Here is an 18,373-nt window from a genome sequence, read left to right on the forward strand (position 1 = left end):
GACTCTAGTCCCCTGACCTGTGTGGTTGCGTTCTGGCGACTCCTATTTGTGGGCAGAAAATTAGTCGCCGCCGTTCCATGCACTTCCGTCCGTTTCATACAGCGACGGCACGACGCGGCCTTTGCTGAATTGGATTCGATTCAGATTAACTCATGTGACGTCCGTGTCACGAGGGGAAATCATGTAGAGGCTGCACCCACCGGTTCTCTTGTGCTCCTGCTAACTACCCAAGGTTAGCACTAATGGCTATTGACATCGTTCTCTCTCAGTTTCCATCTTATATGTCCCAAAATTGTTCTTTCAATTTAATTGAATTCTTCTGATTGTTAGATGTGTGATGCTAAGTTTTCTTCCGACGGAATTACTGATATCTTTTATTTTTCTGTAATGGGAATATGTTGATCTTTTTTTATTCGGAAACACTAACGCACGTGTAGGCGTACTCCAACTCGCCCACACGCCTGGATGATCGTTGATTGTCTTTTGCACGAATCTTGACACGAAAAGATGAATTTGGTGTGCCATGTAGGACAGGGTTGGTGTGTGGGCGTTGGAGAGTTTGCCCACACGCCCCGTATCACGCTGTTGCCAGCTGCGCTGTGTGGGCGAACTTGTTTCTGCCCACACAACCATCACCTAGTCCATGCGTGTGTGGGCGAACTGATTTTCGCCCACACGACACTCCTACGCGTGTGGGTGAACTTTCTCTCTCCTCCCCCGGCCCGCCAGCCACCAGGCTTGACGAGGGAACCACAACCCGAATTGTATTAGTTTTAGGGTCGCGCTAACTGCCACACGTGTGGCAGGAAGGGAGACGCACCACACGTCTCTAATGTAAACAGATTGCCAAGTCATCGCATGCATGCATGCATGAATCTTTTTGCATTTTCAGTTTTTAAAATGTTTTATCCCTTAATCGAAAAATCCGATTGAAAATCCGTTTTCACCATTAAATCCCTCGCGATGAGATCTTCGAAACTAGATCCCATGTTGATATGTTTTGATGAAAAAAAAATTGGATTAAAAGTTGCCATGTCTATTGCATATGAATTGGCATGATGTTTACACTGAAATTGCCATGATATGTTTTAACTATTTTCTTCTACATTCAAAAGTAAATTTTGACATTTATAAAACGGGGAATTAAGAAACTAGACTTGCCATAAACCATAAACTAAATTTGCCATGATACATGCACGTAAAATTGCCATGGTTCATACAAAAAATAATTTTCATGGTCAAAGTACTGGAGTTGCCATCATCAAAATACTAAAATTACCATGATCTACAAACTAAAATTGCCACATGGCAACTTTAGTTTAAGCCCTATGGCAACTGCAGTGTAAACATCGTGGCAACTTCTGGCAAAAAAAAAATTCGTCGAAACATATCAACATGGGGTCTAGTTTTGAAGATCTCGTCGAGACGGATTTAATGGTGAAAACGGATTTTTAGTTCGCTTTTTTATTTAGGAGATAGAACATTTTTAAGCCGAAAACCAAAAATTATTCTGCTGCTGTCATCTATTCATACGTGGCAAAATGAGTGGTGATGAAGGCGTGTGGTTGATGTGCAAACGCCCACACGTGTGGGCGTTAACATTTCCGTAGTTTTATGCTATTTACTTACTTACTGCGACAAAAGGGAATAACAACAATAAAGTCATAGATAGATGGATGGATGGAGAGAGAACATGACTGACCTGACTGCCTGCAGCATGCTAATAATAGTGAGGCACCAAAAATCCTTGTTCCCCAGCACGGTGACGAAGCCACCCAGGACAGGAGAACCACCGTGGACCAGGTGAGCGCCAGGTAGCCTATGCCAGTTACGCCCATCAGAAGGTATGCATATCGGTTGAGCTTGAGCGACAGGTCTTCCGGCCATGCCATTGTTGCCTCGTGCTGCTTCTTCTTCTTCTTTGGATAGGCGCCGCTGTTCCTCCGACTCCCAACAGCAGCTTCAGCGCGGCCGGCCATCCTCCCTCGCGGTTGATCATGCAGCCTAGTTGGGATACGATGGGTTCTGGGGTTGCAGAGCTGCTCGCAATGAAATCTTAGGCAGCTAGCATGGGATCTACTAAGCATGCATGGGCTTGGAGATCTATCTATATAGGAGTATATGACAGCTCTCTCAGGCAGCCCCTCATAACAGTGCTTTGCTTGTGTGCCGCAGAAAAAGAAGAAAAAGCACATGCATGCTTTGGCTTAGCTTTGCTTGTGTGTGCGGAGGAAAATCGACTAAAGCAGATGTTTTTTCCTCTTTGCTCTGTCTCACGCTTCCTAGGACAGCATCTCCCACCAGCTCATACTTGCATGGTGGTGACAAAAGAATAAATAAATTCCTGTCGTATCTAAGTATGTAACTTGTGTTTGTTTTTGTCCTTCCAGCCAAAGCCACACGTACTAAAAAGAGAAAAGTCAACATTTCAACCTTCAACTGATCAGTCGGTTTGATTTACAATCCTCATCTTTAAAACCGGACATATTACGCCCTTAACTTACAGCAAAGTTCACGGTCTTAGTTTTAGGTTTAGTGAACCGGTTTTGACCGAAGTCAAAACTTACTCGGCGCTCACTGAGTAGCCCACTCACGCATGCGCGCGGCGCCTGCATCGGCGTCGTTCGGCGCTCGCACTGGAAGAGCTCTCTCACCTGGCTTGCGCACCTTCCCGTGTGAGCCATGCGGCCTCAAAGTCAGCTCGTGAGCAGAAGCAAAGTCCGTGGGCAGTTCCCCCGGCTCCAGCCGGAACAACAGCGGGCCGGGGTACATACATGCATGCGTGTAGTGTGTGCCGCTGGGTGCTATGCTTGCTTCTTGGAAGTTGGACTTGGAACCATGCATGCTGCGTGTGTCCATACCCATACGTGATCTGCTTGCTGTGTGTGCTCGGAGCGTGCGTGCGGGGCTGTGTGTTTTTCATTGTGTATGTGCTCGATCGAAAGGGGTCTGGCTTGGCTCGTCTCTCCACACAACCGCAGCCACCGCAGTCCGCAGCCGCCCCGACGATGACGAATCCATCCGCCACTGAGGACCCATGAAAGACGGCGCTGGAGAAAGGGATGCACCGCCAAGGCCAAAGGCGATCGGCAGGGATCGTGCGGCGTCCGGTCTACTAGAGGAAGAGGAACAGCATGCATGCACGCGTGCATCCTGATTCCTGCTCGCTCCGGCAGCCGCCATGATCAACCATGTCCTCGTCCCGAGTTCCCCTTGCATGGCAGACCATGCAAAACATGCATGCACCTTGAATGTGACCGAAACTTGGCACGATGAGACCACTGGCTTCCTTGTGACCAGTCTTCTAGCTAATTCTCCGGAGAATGCTACAGGCCTATTTTCGAGAGGTAAGCCACAATATCATTGTTTTAGCATCTTTTTCATGCAGTCAGAGGTTGTAGGTTTATAGCCCGGTTATTTTGATGATTTTTTGCGTTCTGTTTGGAACAACATGAACTATCACTATTCTGATGCTTTTTGTCTGTTTTAACAGGATTCTAAAAAATATAGCCTATAGGATTTTTAGACGATTTTTTGTGTTTCGTGACCCTATTATTTATAAACACTCTGGTTTCTTGTGTTGAGCATAGAGAACTGTAGAATTGTATTGAATAATTGTTGATGTAATATTGTGTCGGTACAAGAAGTATATATAAGAGCCAAGCCGCACCTGACCAAGCCTTATTACAAACCGAGTAGGAGTCATAATCGTAATACAGGTTGTATTCTAACATCCCCCCCGCAGTGTCAACGGTAGGCTCGACGACGTTGAGACTGAAACGAATGTCTTGAAACGGAGTAGTCGCCAAGCCTTTAGTAAAGATATCAGCAAATTGGGCAGAAGTAGGCACGTGAAGAACGCAAACTTGACCGAGAGCCACCTTCTCTCGAACAAAATGAATGTCGATCTCAATATGCTTCGTGCGACGGTGTTGAACCGGATTCCCTCACATGTAGACAGCCGAAATATTATCACAGTAAACAATGGTAGCTTGCTCAATAGGACGGTGCAGCTCCGACAGCAACTGGCGCAACGAAACTGTATCAGCAACCGCATGAGCCACAACGCGGTACTCAGCTTCAGCAGACGAGCGGGAGACCATAACCTGCCTTTTTGAAGACCAAGAAACCAAATTGTTACCAAGAAAAACACAAAATCTGGATGTGGACCTACGAGTATCTGGACAACCAGCCCAGTCTGCATCAGAGTAAGCTGTCAAGGTGGTGGGAGAGGATTTGTTGATATGATATACCCAAGAATACGTTTGACATGATTGTAGTGGGGAACACAAGGATCATGCATGTATAAACAAGCTTGTTGGATAGCAAAAGAAATTTCAGGACAAGTGAGAGTGAGATACTGAAGTGCACCGGTAAGACTACGATAAAGAGAAGGATCAAAGAAAGGATCACCGTCCGCAGAGAGTTTGGAACCTGTATCAACAGGGGTACGGGAAGTTTGACAATCAAGCATACCAGCACGAGAAAGAAGATCCAGAGGGTATTAACGTTGAGACAAGAAAAGACCAGAGGAGTCATGGATAACAGCAACACCTAAGAAGTGGTGAAGAAGACCTAAATCTGTCATAGAGAGTTCATGGCGAAGAAGAGAGATAATATGATCTAAAAATTGTTGTGAGGAAGCTGTGAGGATAATATCATCAACATATAAAAGAAGGTAAGCAGTGCTGTTGTTGTGATCAAAGGTGAAGAGTGCAGTGTCAGAACGCGAAGGGGTAAAACCGATGGTTTGAGCATAAGTAGAAAAGCGTTGGAACCAGGTACGTGCTGCTTGTTTAAGACCATAAAGAGATTTTTGAAGAAGACAAACATGATTAGGATAGGATGAATGTTCGAAACCAAGAGGTTGTTGACAATAGACTGTTTCTTGAAGAGAGCCATGAATAAAAGCATTTTTGACATCTAGTTGATGAATTGGCTAGGAAGAAGAGACGACGATGCTAACGACAGTGCAAATAGTGCTGGGCTTGACAACAGGAGAGAAAGTCTCATCATAATTGATGCCGTGTTGCTGACAGTAACCACGTCATACCCATCAAGCCTTATAACATGCAAGACTCCCATCAAAATTAAATTTATGGCGAAAAACCCATTTGCCCGAAACGAAATTTGTATTGGAAGGACGAGGAACTTACTGCCACACGTTATTATGCAAAATGGCATCATATTCATCTTTCATAGATGCGGCCCAATTAGGATCTAGGGGAGCTGATTTGTAAGATTTGGGTAGAGAGGAAGGAGATAGATATGCATGAAGATTGAGACGATCTTTTGCAGGTAAATGAAACCCGGACTTGGCACGTGTGCGCATGGTATGATCGTTAGTCGGAGCTGGAACGAGAATAGCATTAGCAGGAGGGTGGGGGAAGATGTGGTGGACGCATCCGGTGCAGCGGAGGAAGCGAACACGGGAGATGGCGATGAAACTGCGGCGGCAGGAGGTCTGCAGCGACAGAGTGTAATGGGTTTTGCTCTGCCGGAACAGAGGTGATGACAGAAGTGGTCGCGGCAGGATCCACTACCACGGTAGAGGATTCGGCTGGTTTTGCTGGATAGGTCGGCGGGTGAAAGAAGGGAAGATGACTGCGACGAGAGGGACTACTGGACGGCGTGGGTGAGTTGGGATCTAATTGTTGACGCTCGGAAAAGGAAAAAATATTTTCAGCGAATGTTACATGATGAGACACATGAACACGACCACTAACAAGATCTAAACAACAATAGCCCTTATGCTCGTCAGAAAAACCTAGATGGACACACGGGGTAGAGCGCGGGGAAAGTTTGTTAGGATAAGTGGAGTAGGAGTTTGGGAAACAAAGACAACCAAAGACGCGAACGTCGGAGTAAGTTGGACAAGAGAGAAATAAAGATAAGTAAGGAGTAGTTTGTGGGTTAATTTTGGATGGACGAATATTAAGTAAATATGTGGTTGTGTGGAGGGCCTCAGCCCAGAACATCTGAGGCATAGAAGATTGAACAAGCATAGTGCGAATGATGTCATTAAGAGTACGAAGAGAACGCTCGGCTTTGCCGTTTTGAAGGGAGGTATAAGGAGAGGAGAAACGTAAGAGAATTCCATATTGTAGAAAGAAATTTTGATTTTTAAAGTTGTCAAATTCACGACCATTATCACATTGTATGAATCTTATAGTAAGGAAAAAGTGGACTGAGACATAGCGCTGAAAGATAAGGAATATATTATGAACGTCGGATTTGTTGCGTAAAGGAAAAGTCCAAACATAATGAGTAAAATCATCAAGAATCACGAGATAATACTTAAAACCAGATACACTTTCTATTGGTGATGTCCAGAGATCACAATGAAGTAATTCAAAAGGAAAAGTACTAGAGGATTGAGAGGAACTAAAGGGAAGCGAACATGTTTGCCCAATTGACATGACTGACACACAGAAGAATTATGAGAGTCTCTATTACAATGTATTGAAAATTAACTAAGAAGTGTGGATAACACATTTTTATTGGGATGGCCGAGACGTTGGTGCCACAGATCAACATAGGCCACCATAGATGTTGGAGGAGCAGCGACCGGAGCACCATGGAGAGAATAAAAATCACCGGAGCTATTGAATCGAGCGATCTCGGCCTTGGTCGGTAGTCCTTCATAGACAAACCAAAGGGGTCAAACTCAACAGAAACATGATTATCAGTGGTGATTTGGCGAACGGAAATCAGATTTTTAATAAGAGCATGATCTACGAGAACATCAGGAAGAAGCAAAGGCTTAATTGGGAATCGATTTTGAGCCTGACCGACACAGTAAATAGGAATAGAAGATCCATCACCGAGAGTAATAGAGGGAAAAGGCGAAGGTGTGCAAGAAGAGAGAAAATTACTCGATGCAGACATATGAAGAGAAGCACCAGAATCGAAAATCCAATCCGTACCTGAGTTTCCTTGTGCAGCAAAGTTGTTCATGGCTTGTAGAAAATCAGCTTGGTCCCAGCTCGGAGCCGAAGTAGAGGCCGGTGTAGTCATGGGAGTTTGCAGGTGTGATGGCGTCGGCAGTAAGGCCGACATCGGCGTAAAGAGAGAGATACCATCATTGTACTGTTGCATGTAGGTGGACGATGGAGCGCCATAGGATGCATAAGGACTGGTGTTGTAGATCGGTGGCGCGTAGGATAGAGCAGCGTGGTATGCGGCCATCGGTTGTCTGGGCGCGAGGATGGGCTCGCCGGTGTGAGGGCGAACACCGGGCTGCAAGCCGCCGGTATAGGCAGGCGGGGCACCATATGGCGTAGGGCTGGACCAGGGCATAGGCCACGCCTGGGCTAGCCCTGTCCATGGATCAAGGGATGGGTGCCATCCGGGCGGCGGTGGTGGTGCAGTTGATGAGGCCGGGGGTGGAGGTGATACAGTTGGTGGAGCCGGGGGCGGAGCAGGAGTGGGTGCCGTGCGGAACTGCGGCGGCCTAGGGTTTTTGCCATGGTAGTTGGGGCTTGGACGCCAGCCGGATGGTCGAGAAGGTGCTGTTGGTGGAGGTGGCGGTGGCGGTGGTGGCATCGACGCAGGCGGGCGAGGAGAAGCAGTGAAGACCCGAGGACGGGAGTCCTTCGTAGTTAGGGCACGATTGGCCCATTGGAGCATCGAGCGAACCTCGGCGAAGGAGGGACGCAGACGCATCATAGGGATGAAGGAGGCCTGCTTCTCGAACCGCTTGCCGAGGCCAACGAGGAGGACGTTGATGAGCTGGCGATCGTTGATCGAATCACCAAGTTCGCGGAGTTCATCCGCGATCGCCTTGAGGCGTTGGCAGTAGACACCGACTGGTGAATCACCTTGCACCGTATTCCGAAGCTTGGTGTGGAGATTGTTGGCGCGAGCGTCGATGTTGTCCTGGAAGAGCTGACGAAGGGCCGGCCATAGATCGGCGGTGGAGGCACCGTCACAGTGGACGAGATTGAAGATCTCTGTGGAGACTCGCATATAGATCCATTGAATAATGGCGAGATCATCCTTGACCCATTGCGGATCATGAAGTTGAGAAAGAGAGTCGTCGGCAACGTGAGAGCGGAGATTGCATTGCCCAAGGTGGACGTCAAAGAAGTGACGCCAATGGTAGTAGTTGTGAGCAGCGAGGTCTAGGGTTACGGGTATGTAGGGGCTAATATCAGAGATGGTGTCGGTGAAGGAGATGGAAGTAGTAGAGGTAGAGGCGGAGGAGGCCGTGGCCGCGGCAACCTTGGCGGCGACGATGACGGCGCGCCGCTCGAAGTAGTCGGGCGGTGGCGGTGGTGGCGGGGCTGGTGGGTCAGCCATACCCTAGGATCGAAAGTCTGATACCATGTAGAATTGTTTTGAACAATTGTTGATGCAATATTGTGCCGGTACAAGAAGTATATATAAGAGCCAAGCTGCACCTGACCTAGCCTTATTACAAACCGGATAGGAGTGATAATCGTAATACAAGTTGTATTCTAACAAGAACAAGTGCAATGCATGTGCTGCTGCAATATATTTCCGGTATGATCATTGTATGGTGCAGTACTGTTCAAACTGTATCACGTGAATTACTGGAAAGCGGTTGTTTTTCTTCGATCGGTCTATTTATTATGAGAGACTGAGAAGCTGCTCCATCTGTCCGAGTGTACAGGTAAATTTTCAGATAAGCTTATTTATGCTTTCGTCGTTGTCCGTGAGTTGTCATGAGAAGGTTGATGAGAATATGGTCATTGATGTAGTTTACCAAACGCGAATCATCTGACCGCTTGAGATTTTCTTCTTTTTTCAGTCGGTACGCATGGCTTTGGTCGTATATGATTTTCCTATTTCCTTTTTTTGTGTGCATGTGTTGATGTTGGCTGTGTGCATTCTAAGAGCATCTTCATCTGTTCGGCACCCCCGGGGCTTGAAATAGTGTCTCCTGGGGCTAACCGACGATATCTTCGCCATGAGGAGGCTCTGGTTCCCAGCCACCCCCAAGTTCGCCTCCGAGTCGCCGATTTCAAACTCAAATTCGGCACATCTCGGTACAAATTCAACAAAAACTAATTTTTATCACATAGTTCATCACAGAAATCAATACAAATAAAATAATTCAACGAAGCAAGCACCTAATTCGAACGCAAATTAAACACATCGAACTAGGCGTTGTCCTTGAGCCTCCATAGGTGCTCCACCAGATTATGGTGCAGTTCTTGATGCACCTATGGGTCTCAGATCTCCTGACGCATATTGAGGAAGGCAGCCCATGCTGCCGGTACCTGGTGATCAACAGTGCAAAGAGGACCCTGCCTGAAATATGGTTCAATGTCAAACACTGACTCTCCCTGCTCGCTCTCAACGATCATGTTATGCAAGATGACACAACAATTCATCCCCTCCCACATCTGAGATTTCCGGGCGAAATGGACTTGCAACAACAAGCACATCCTGTGCATGCACTAAGTAGGGGACAAAAATCATGCATCAGCTATGCATGCACGTAGTTTCACCACATGCCTGAAGGAAAAACTGGAATCCACCGATGCATGCATTCAAGCACTGCTCGGATCCTGGGATAGCTGCGTTTGTACCAAACGGCATGGTGTCAAGCCAACGTTATATCAAACGGCAAAGTCACCGTTTGATACTACGCGTCCTTGTCCCATTGGTACGCCAAGCGGGAGCAGGCGAGCCCGTATGCCCTATCGCCGCTCTCGTAGTAGAACCAATGGTGCTAGATAACTAGTACTCCCTCCGTAAACTAATGTAAGAGCGTTTAGAATACTAAAATAGTGATCTAAACGCTCTTATATTAGTTAGTTTACAGAGGGAGTAGATATTACGGAAATCACACAGCCTTCCTTCATCATTACAGAAGGTACCAAACAGATGTAACTGAATTTTAAGTCTCGTACTGACAAAAACAACTTAGTTTCAGAGATACAACTGACATCACACAGGAATAGGATGGATCTTCTGTCCGTTATTCACCCTCACACAATCACAAAAATAGAGTGCCATCACTGATCACATAACACACATAAACTCCCAGCTAAAGTTTGAGAAACAACAGGTAATAATGCATAGTCCCAGGTGAATTATAAGACATAACTTGATGACGATTGCCCGCGCTGAAGGGGCACAGTAATTTCTGTTTCTTTTCCCTGCTTTTTGTCTTCAGGTTGCTGTCCTTCTTCCGTCGTACCAAACAGTTCTTCCAGGTGAATATTAATGCTTAACTTGATGAGGATTGCCCATGCTCAAAGGGCCCAATTTCTGGCTGTTTTCCCTTCTTTTTGTCTTCAGGTTCTTGTGCTTCATCCGTTTCATACAACAGTTCATGTGCTTCTTGCACGAGGGAGCCGAGAGCATCACCACCATCGCCTCCAGATAAATTTACAAAGGCGTCAAGATTGATCATTATTCTGGAAGCACCCTTTAGTGATGCTATTAGCGTCTCTAGATCGTTGAAGTTATATATGCGCTTGTGCCTCATCATAGATATGGTCATCTTAGCCACAAGTTGTAAAATTCTTAGGCAGTCAACCCCGTGGCCCATCCTGTACCTTTCAACCATTTCCTTGAGCCTCCTTGGGAAGCTAAACCCAGGATCTTGATAAGCAAACAGAGGACGTAGGTCTGGGCCTGGTGTGATCACCTTGTCGTATACCATCAGCCAAAGAGATAACAGGGCTACCTGCAATTTCTTGTTCTTGCGATTTATTTTCATCCGAAAATCACGAGGGCGATAGAGTGCCTGTAACTCAGCAGCAGGAATTATTTGCAGAAGTATTTGTAGCTCGTCACAAGTTAGACCCCGAATCTCTCTAGGCAGACATTTCTGTAGTACTTTATGAAGCCATTTTGCTAACTCTTCATGAGGGAGTGTCTGTTGCTCTAAAGGATAACCTGCTTCCCGCTGAAATTTCTGTAGCACCTCACTAGGAATTGTTAGACTCACTGTAGAAGGATATATTCGTAGTACTCCATGAAGGAGTGTTTGTACCTCTACATGAGTGAGTGTCTGTAGCGCTTCAGAAGGAAGTGTTCGTAGCACATTAGGAGGAAGTATACGAAGAGCAGCCTCTGAGTTGAACATATACCAAGGAGGAAGTATTTCTCTAAGCACCTGCAATATAAATGTTAGGTTTAGTTCGTTTTCCTAGAGTAACACCTCGAGACATCATACATGCATGGATATCAGCATGATGTTAAGAAATGTAGAAAATTAAAATGTATTTGTCATGGATTACCTTTGGCATCAACTCGGTTAGTATGAGTGTCTTCATGTCCTCGAAACAATCTTCACCAGCAGTGTAGTGACTACAAAGACCCTCTAGAATTCCCGCAGCGCATATTCTGATATTTCCCTTTGTACTTACAATTCTGACTATTGCCTCAACAGAACCATTTTTTGCTTCTAAGATGATTTTTGCGTTGCTTTTGCTCCCGTTGGAGAGCATGACAAGCTTTTCACCTGCCAATACTCTGGTTTCTTCATCCTTCTGGTAACCAATAAAGATGCCTAGTAGCTGCACGATGATATTTTTCTGGTCTTGTATTTGTGTGATGAGAACCTTCATGGCTAGTATAAGCCGTTTTTCATGGCACTCACCACATGAGAGAATGGTCTCCATGTTGCTGATTGCTTCCTTGTTCTCTGCGATTTGGCTGCACAGCTTTTCGTCAATCTTTCCTTTAGCAGTATTGAGCCATGTGCACAACACTTGAAGTGATGCATCTACAATGTGGGACCATTCTTCATGATTTTTGAAGCGGTGTAGTAGGTCGCAGCTTAGAGGCCTCAAGACCATGGAAACTAGACCATTCATGTCGCTCATGGCTCTGCAGTTGTCCTCGTCTGTGGCAAGCTTCTTAATGATAAGCAATCCTTGCAGCATGAGCTCCTTGTATTCATGGACCTCATGTAGAGAGGCATCCAACAGGGAAGATATGGATCCGATCCCTCCAGGGAACTGTTTCAAACGGATGTCGCCAGCAAGCGCACACACAATCCTCGAGGCGAGCTTCCTAATCTCTGCGTCGCATGGGCTTCTGGAATCTAGTGCCTTGAGCAGATTCTGGAGTATCTTTCCAGAGGATGATGAACCAATCAGCCGTTCTGTCACCATCGCTACGCGTGTGCGAAGAATCCTTCTCTCGTATGTTGGAGACTTATCATACGTGATGAGTGTGTCCAGGATCCTTGTCCCTGAAAGGAGACCATCTGGTGACTCCAACTCCATCAGGTCCACTGCATATGTGACGAGGTTCCTTCCTTTGCCAAATGAAATGTCCTTCTCACATCCAATCCTTAACTCAACAAGGTAGCGGAAAACAGGTGAGTGATCATGAAACCCATACTTTTCGGCCACTTGTTCTGCTATCCTTTTCCCCGCACGATCCAGGATTACTCTATAAATGAAGACGGTACCTTGGAACACAGCTAGGATGTATAGCACATAAAGGGCCGGATTCTTGTTGGCTGAGTCTCCCTCGGGGCTGCCGTAATCACGCTCTATTAGACGCCACACTGAACCGGCAAAAGTGATGTACAATCCAAAACCATAGATAGCTACTAGGGGGCATAGTATGATGGCGAACGCCATTCCTTGAAAGATCTGTTGGACTTTGCCCAACAGATTTCGTACCCAAACGTACTGCAGGCATGGCATACAGGCCCTCTGGTTTCTCCTTACTTGTCCACCTATAATACAACCCATACTGACATTAAAAGTTTTACATGCATGAAAAATATGTAGACGCTTCGATAAAAAGTAGTAAAATGCACTGTTAGTACTGCTTGCTAAGTGGCAAGCAGACTTGATTTAACTACCAATCTATAGGTGATTTGCAAATTAAGATTATTTAATTTTAAAATGAATAACTTGTTTTAGGAATATAATTTTGTAGGCATTCATATCTGTATTCGTGACATTCTCAGGAATACAATTTAGAAATGCTATTTGGCTCCTACCTGAGAAGGACAATCTATTCTCAGGAATAAGTATGCGAAAAAGATGGTACGGATGAAGGAGAAATGAAAAAAACAAGAAGGACAATGAAAAAACTCAGAAGGAACTGCATAATATTGTAAAAATCTTGAATTATAGCAAGGACAGTGGAAAGAAATTGTATGGAATACATAAATCTGTTATTTCCAGATAAGTTTGGTCAATGATTTGTTTATATATCCATGGATACAAAAATTAGCATCTTTACTATCGTCATGTCTGATTAGTTTAAATAATTAACTAGTTTTCCTCAACAAAATTGAAGCCTAAATTTGAACCTAATCATTATTTAGATGTACAAAAATTTACCAATTGAAAGTTCCCACCAATTTCACCAAATAATTTTCCAGTCTACTACCCGCCTGCCAAATCCGGTTGCAGAAGTAACTACTCATTTGTAAAATAAATAATGAAATACTTGTTAAACTCATGTTAAACTTTTTTTGGAGAACACAGTACAAACTCAGACGCTACGCACATACAATCGTCCATATGAACACACACACCCTACCCCTACGAGCACCTCTGAGAGACTCAACCGGCATAGCATCTTTAGATTGACGAAGTCACCACGGGCACCTCGTAGTCGTGAAGAACGTCTCCTCTCACTAACCCCACATTGCTGGAAATTACAAAAATAAATCAAAAAATAATGCGAGCACCAGAATTTGAACCCTGGTATGCTGGAGATAACCATCCAACCACATGTTGATTCGCAACCCAAGTTAGTCTTACTCATCAAACCCCCTCCATGGCCAGGCCAACTTTGTCAGTGTCGTTTTTCTCTTCCTATGTGTGATTTGGACAATAGTCTTGCATCCCCCTATGAAGTCGTAGACCCATATGCTCATTTGCAACATGGTACATGTAAGTGTATCCACATGCCAAGTTGTTGTAGTAATTTTGGATTTTACTTGTTAGGTAGTAAATGAATTCTAACGTCCCAAAATAGTAACAAACAGTGTTTGATAATGAGCAGTTTTAACATGCTCTTTTTTACCCCCTCTTTTCACATGAGAGGTAACAATATATAATAGAACAGAGCGGCTGCTCTCATTAATTAGTGGTCTGATTAACTCTTACCTTTTTACATCACATGCATAAGGATGGGGTAAGAAGGACCATGTTAAATTCGTCGTTTGATAATACCCGAAGTATGTATTCCCACGTGGACACATCCATTGCATCACAGGGAAAACGTATCGCTCTTTCTTCCTCTCAAAGAAAGAGGGGATCTCGCCAGCGCTTGTGTCGCCAGGGAGTTCCTGCGCCACCGTCCTTCGGCGGCTCGCCTCCGCCGACAACCTTGGTCGTTGGTGGTGAGGAAGGTCACTGGATCCATGCGTTTGGATAGTTTTTTGGCCAAAATAGCTTAGTTTTTAGGTTGTTCATCGTCTTGGCTTCGTCAGCGGCGATGACGGTGGTGGATAAAGTCTCTACATATTCTACTCCAACGAGAGGATCGGTCCTATGGTTCGGGATGGATTTGAAAACCATTCTATTCAAGCAAGGATGGTGCGACTGCAGAAACATCCTCATGGTGGACTTGTGTCCTCAGGCTCTACGTTGCGACGGCATTTGCTCTAGCGCCGGCGCGGAGCTTGGGAGGTAGTCCAGGAGCAGATGCAAATCATGGTCTGTATCGATGGCATCTGGAATATGGTGGATCATGTGCTGGGTTAGTGGTACGTGGATGACAGGTATGGTTTCCACCTCTAACATCTTGGTTATGAGAGGGTGCCAAATCTGAAGTTCGATTGCGTGTCTGGGGTGTAGCCCCGGTCTGATTCATTCAACGGTAATGGTTTCACCTTTTGCGAGCCACCTTTGGAGGTCTGCAAAGCTGCATATCAGCAATGGAGCCGTGTCGAGTTCGGGTGTGGAGGTGATCTGTCATTTGTTCCTTTGATGGTCGTTGTGGTGGTGCCAGAGGGAGGTGACGAGCGTTGGTGTCAAGCTCGGAGAATTCTTCGGTCTTGTTTGTAATTTTACTTCTTGGCTGATGTCTCTTTGTGCAAAGGCTAGCGTTCTGCTATCTTTTCAGTTTTCTCAAGTCGATATGTGCGTGGCCTCTACTATGATCCCTATGATATAAATGAGAAACATATTACTATGCAAAACAAACATCCACTGCATCATATGGGAGTGGGTTTTGTGCTTCTTTTTACCTACACCACTAACTTAGGGCATCTCCAATGCCGACCTGCAAATTTCATCCCGCATCTGTCCATGGACAGGAGGGACCAGTCTGCCAACACGGATGCGGGAGGTATCCATCCAACGTTGGCCGCATACATTTCAAACAACTTTTTAATTAACCAGACAAAATTCATGCAAACACGGTGAATTTCATATAAACCAAATGAGATTCATACAAACATGCCGGATTTTCATTACATTTCATACATTTAGAACAAAAAAATAGAACCTAAATCTATCCCACGGCGACGGCCGGCAGTCGTTCACTTCCTTCCTAGTGTCGGCGACCACGTCCTCCATCTGCCTCCATGAACGGCGGTAGTAAGATCCATGACGTGAAGGTGTGTTTTCCGGCAAGGAAGAGTAGAACATGGGTGACAGACCGACCGATATGGGACACAAAGACCTGCCGCCTCCCATGTCCTACTCATCCTCCGAGGAGTCCGCGACCTATTTATCATCGGCGGACATGAGGTCCATGATGGAAAATGGTGGCGCCGACAACCGGCGAGCCTAATAGTTCATCAGCGACACGTAGGAGGCGCAACTGGCGTTGTTCTCGTCCATGATCGCCTATAGCAGTGCCTCTGCGGCGGCCGCTTCCTGACGAGCGGCATATTGAGCACGGACAACCTCGTAGATGGCATGATGATCCGCGGCGAAGTTTGGGTTCGCCACGGCCTCCTCGCTTGCGCACTCACTGTTGATTTGGCCCTCCATTAGTCGGTGTTGCTCTAGTAGGAATGGGTTGCACCGCTGTTCCACCTGTGCCTGCTAGAACGTCGACATAAGCGCCTACACGGGCTACTCCTTCACTGTGGCGCCCTTGAAGCGCGCCTACGCTTGGTCCATGGTGAAGCCGGCATGTACGGGCACGTGCTCCAGTGCGGTGTCGTCGGAGCCTGACTCCACCATGGGGTCGTCCTTGTATTCAGAGACCTCGGGCGAGCTGGTCGGCATGCCGGCCTCGATCCGGCTAGCACGGTGGCTCTGCCATGTGGTCGCAAGGGCGGCCACCTCGTTCTTCATCTCCATCGAAAGGCTCTCCCACAGAGCATTCCGGCCCGCAGTCATGGCGGATGTGGCGCAAGGGTGGAGGGTGTGGAGCGGCTTGTGTTATGGTGTGGAGTAACTCGGGTGTGGCCACCTTTAAATAGCGGATTCTAGTGAGGCCATGCGTCAGGGTGCGTCAATGCGCGACGCAGGAGTTGGTTTCTCGGCCAACGAGCCTTCTTAATGGCGGCATTCGGACAGACGGGGCATTGAATGGGCATCATAGATATTTGTCCCGTCCCGTCGACATGTCTCCGGCATTGAACATGCATGGAAACCGGGGACGCGTCACGGGCAGCGCTCTCGGCCAGAGCGTCGTTTCAATGCTGGCGCCAGTGAAAGATCGCGTCCGCTTTGTGAGCTAGCGTCATTGCAGAGCAACCGCTCTACAGTGGCATGAATGCGGGCAGCTGGCGCCAAGCAGGAACGCGTGTGGCCTCCGAGTGAGGAGGATTTTCAGTTGGCCGAGGTGGTTAGAAGCGGTTGTGGTTGATGTCCGGACGCTCGCAACGCCCCACGTTTGTCTCCTGTTTGCAGGAGAAAGTACATCTGGGCCGCTTTGTGGACCGTTGCATGATCGCGTTGGATGGCACTACACATCCGGACTGTGCGGTCCCGACGGTTGCGGGCGGTTGGAGGGTTAGCACTGAAGATGCCCTTAATGGCACTGAGCCCACACAAAAGAAAACTTAGTGACACTATGAGACAAAATAGTTGCATAATATGGGCGGAATTGAACTCATCCTATGCAGGGTTCGTGTTAATTTTGGTGCATGCATGTGGTCACAACTTGTTGAAATTTTCATTAGACTACCCATAGTGAGGAGTAACTAGTAACATACATATGTCACTAGTCTATATTACTATCTGCATAGTGGGGAGTAACATATGTGTGGTGTCATGCAACACTTCATTTACTAGCTTCTAGACTAATCTTGTCTTAGCATGTGTGATGTTACTCATAATGTGAGTAACTAGTTATGTTATTTAAATCATTTTCCTCATTAAATCATTGCCACATAAGCAAATATGTTGAGTTGGACCTTATGTTACTCCTGAAGTTACTCCTGAAGTTACTCCCACTATGCCATGCATGGAGGCCTAAAAAAAATACTCCATGTACTGCAACCAAAGTACTTTCATTAATCTTGTTTTTCACCTCCTCTAGGTTGAGCATATTCATTATGCAACTTCGATCCTACATTTTTCATATGATCTGAATGTTTTCTAATTCATGAGTTCGACATGAACCCGTGTACTTGTGGTCTGTTAGGGCACATCAATACTGCCCATATTTGATTTGCTGTATTAGGGCATAGCGTGAGGTTGTTATCAGATCTTCCTATATTCTCTGTCAGTTGCATAGTAGCGTGTGTTTTGCGTTATCCGGTTATCCTAGGATCAGCTTTGTAAGAGGGCTACCTCGCCATCTTGTATTGTTCGGCCGTGTACTTTTTTTTAACCGTCACCGGGGAGGTTAGCTCCCCACCTGAATTTGATCTCACTCAAACAAAAATAGATCCAGTTTATGAGGGAAACCAGATAAAAAACCTGAACAAGTTGACCCATTTATAAGATAAACTAGGCCGAAAACTATACAAGTGAAGATGAGAAAAAAAAAATAATGGATGCCCAAAACACTGCCCGACCTAGCTAGCAGACCAAATGATCGTCACCAAGAGAGGCAGAAGTAGATGTCGGGTGCCGTCGAGGGATCACAATACCAAGACTTTGCAAGCAGCCCATCGCACCGCACCGACCTGCGTACCAAACCCCGCGGCACAACACAGGAGCATCCATGATCAACGTGTGCTACATGAACATGAACCATGACTGTGAGCTCCACCAAAGGAATTCAAAACGATTAGCTAGTTGGGGAGGCGTCTTGCATCACCATTGAGCAAAGAAGAACCGAGACAACACCAAGAGCATGCAGATTCCCACACTCAGATCGAGTCGCGCGCGATGATTGCTACCGCTAGCAAGGAGCTAGCAAAGGGATTTCTCGCGGGGACAGAGCAGTCGAAGGTCTTGCGCAGACACCACACCAAATTCATCACACAGCAAAGCCAATGGATAGGAGGGGTGGATGCATTTTTCTGGAGTATCTGAAGAGAACCTAGAGATGGCGCATACGGGCG

The sequence above is a fragment of the Triticum dicoccoides genome, chromosome 4A, assembly GCF_002162155.2.
Source record: "Triticum dicoccoides isolate Atlit2015 ecotype Zavitan chromosome 4A, WEW_v2.0, whole genome shotgun sequence".
NCBI classification, from domain to species: domain Eukaryota; kingdom Viridiplantae; phylum Streptophyta; class Magnoliopsida; order Poales; family Poaceae; genus Triticum; species Triticum dicoccoides.